This window comes from Olea europaea, unplaced genomic scaffold, assembly GCF_002742605.1.
Source record: "Olea europaea var. sylvestris unplaced genomic scaffold, O_europaea_v1 scaffold935, whole genome shotgun sequence".
In the NCBI taxonomy this organism is placed as follows: Eukaryota; Viridiplantae; Streptophyta; class Magnoliopsida; order Lamiales; family Oleaceae; genus Olea; species Olea europaea.
In genome coordinates, this window is record NW_019267840.1 from 50,059 (window position 1) to 53,472 (window position 3,414).

The window sequence follows — 3,414 nt, forward strand, 5'->3', positions numbered from 1 at the left end:
CCACCACAGGTTTGAAGTAAGTCCATTTACGAATGGGAGCTCATGGCCATCGTGTTAACTGTGCAAAAATGGAGGCATTATTTATTGGGCGAAAATTTGTGGTGCGGACAGATCAGCGCAGCCTCAAATTTCTGTTGGAGCAACAGGAAGTGAATATGGAATATCAGAAGTGGCTAACCAAGCTCTTAGGATTCGACTTTGACATTGAATACAAACCGGGGCTGGAAAATAAGGTGGCTGATGCTCTCTCCCAAATGGATGATGCCACTCTAATGGCTATGAGTGTTTCCAGTGTAATTCAGCTTCGCAAGGTACTGAGGGCAATCGAAGAGGATGCTGAATTAAGGACAATTGTGACCACCCTGCGTAGTGGTCACATAGGCCCCGCAGGCTACACCTTGGTCCATGGAAACTTGCTTTACAATGACAGGTTAGTGTTGCCCAAAGATTCCTCCTTGGTTAAGATAGCATTACATGAAGGCCATGTTAATAAAACAGTAGGGCATGAAGGGTTTTTAAAAACATTCCAGCGAATAGCTGAGAGTGTGTATTGGAAGGGGATGAAGAAGGACATTATGGCGTATGTGGCAGCTTGTGCGGTCTGTCAACAACACAAATATTCCACCCTGGCCCCAGTTGGGTTGCTTCAACCTAGATTGCCAAGATCAGAGGGGTTCGATTCAATTATGGTTGTGGTTGATCGCTTGAGTAAATATGCACACTTCATTGGGTTGAAACACCCCTTCACAACCCCAACCGTGGCAGTTGCTTTTATCAAGGAGGTAGCCCGACTGGATGGGTTCCCTCGTTCCATTGTGTCCGATCGTGATAAGGTATTTTTGAGTCAATTCTGGAATGAACTCTTCAAGTTGCAGGGGACTAAACTAAGATACAGCTCTGCCTATCATCCCCAGATAGATGAACAGTCAAAGGTCGTCAACAAACAGGGGGGTGGAAACATATCTAAGGTGCTTTGCCTCAGTTCAGCCTCACAAATGGTACCACTTCCTTCGTTGGGCTGAATATTCCTGTAACACCTCTTTCCATGTATCGGCGCAACTCGCCCCATTTCGAATACTTTATGGGCGTGATCCTCCTCCATTGATATGATTTGATAAGGGGACCACAGCTATCTCGTCCCTTGAATAGCAAATGTTGGAACGAGATCAAGTATTGGAGGAATTAAAAGTGCACCTACATTGAGCTCAACAACAGATGAAGTTATCAACTGAGAAACATCGCAGGGCTGTGGTCTTTGATAAGGGGGATTGGGTGTATGTGAAAATGAGACCATATAGACGCCAGTCGCTGGTTGCTCGATCCCATGAAAAATTGGCCCCAAGGTACTTCAGTCCCTTTGAAGTATTGGCAAAAGTGGATCAGGTAGCATATCGACTAGCATTACCAGCAAACACTCATGTTCACCCGGTATTCCCTGTGTCTCAACTGAGAAAGGTTGTCGAAGATGCACATATTGTCTCACCATTGCCGCTACAGCTGGGAGAAGACTCGGAAATGCTAGTGGAACCAGAGTTTGTACTTGGATACAGGCCACATCATGAGAAGACATCAGTAGGAATGGAAGTCTTAATTCAATGGAAAGGTTTATCACCAATAGAAGCAACATGAAAATCATTCGACCTGATCAATCAGCAATTTCCTACTTTCCACCTTGACGACAAGGTGGCTACAATGGAGGGGGGTATTTGATAAGCCCCCGATCAGATTCACCTACACTAGACACAAGGAGAGAAACAATTGCACCAAGGAGTGACCTAAAATGTCAATGGGCACAGAATCTTCTAGAAATTAATTTGGGGCCCACTTATTCTGCTATAATAAGTTGTTTTGAATTTGTTAGCAGGTTAGTTAGATTAGTTACGGGAAGGGTTATATGTAAGGGTGTAGAAGAATTGTAGAGGTATCAAGAATTTACTAATTTCTGTAGTGGAGAATTCCCAGCTTCTCAAAGTGCTGGTTTATCACGTTTCATTTCTAATTCCCAGTTTACCTTTCATATTGAATAAATTCAGTGAAAATCCCAAAAGACTTCTGTTCATTTCTTTCTCCAACACCTTCTATTGCACAATCACAATCACCCCTATCAAATTATTTGATTAATACACTTTCTGTATATTTTTTATTGATTAATAAAATATTTGATTACCTTTCAAAAAAAAAAAAAAAACAAAGGATCCTTTGATAGAGTGCATTCAAGAAAAGGACTTGACAAGTTGATTTGAGTAGAATTTTTAGTGATAGTAGTCGAAGTTGAAACGGTTAATTGTATTTTGGGTTGAATGTAAGGAGATCAAATGTGGGAACTTTTATCGAGCTCCATTTTAGTCAAGTAGTTTCAACATGAGTCGACTTTTTAAAGCGAAACTAGCTTCGAATATATCAATTCTCATCTCTATTGCTTCTTACTCTACAATTTTAAACGCTGTTCATTCTAAATTTAGAAAATGAACAATTAGATCTTTTTTTTTTTTTATACTTTATACAAAATATATTTTTCATTCATTGGATGAACACAAATTTTCTCAACAATTTCCTCCACCAACTTATTGGGACTCATTTTCTTGCTATTTGTGTCTTTTTCATTCATTACTATTTAGTGTAACCAACAAGGCAACGATTGGCAGGGCCACACGTTATTTCCACACAATTTGGGTCCAAACTGAATAACTTGGTGCACGAGCAAAAAGTTAAAAGTTGTTATAGAGGAGTCACTTGTATTCTTTTCTACATGACATTATTCTATGTAGGGACGTATTCAAGATTGGATCTAAAGTCGGGTTACAAAATTTCAAACCGGACTATTATGGGGGAAAAAATTTTTACACATAAAAAATTGGTTTATTACCCCCAAAAAAAAAAAAAAAAAAAAAAAAAAAAAAGGCTCTTGGGCCTCGCCCGGGGGGCGGGAGGTACAGCCCAGCCCCCCCTAAATCCGTCTCTAATTCCAGGTACAATATCGCTCGAGATTTAGCCTTGTCTCGTGCTCTCAATTCTTCTAGATTTTTTAGCCATTCACCAATTTTGGATTCACAATGGTCCATCCATTGTGCACTTCTCCCCCACGCCTAACTAGCACTACCACCACTCTCTCGTACAAAATCTGCAACCCAACATTTAGAAATGAAGGCATATACTTTCATGATTTCTATCCCTTTCCCCAACATATCAAAATTCGCTTTACGAGATGCCACTCTTATTCCCGCACTTCTTTCAGTCTACGTTTGACATGCTGTATTAGACCACAAAATGTTGACAATGCCATTTTACTTATTAAAAACGTCCCTCAAAACATATTATAGACCCACATATTATCAACAAAAAAAAAAAATAATAATAATAATAATAATAAATTATTTAATTTCTGAAAACACATCACCTTGGAACCGAGCGAAT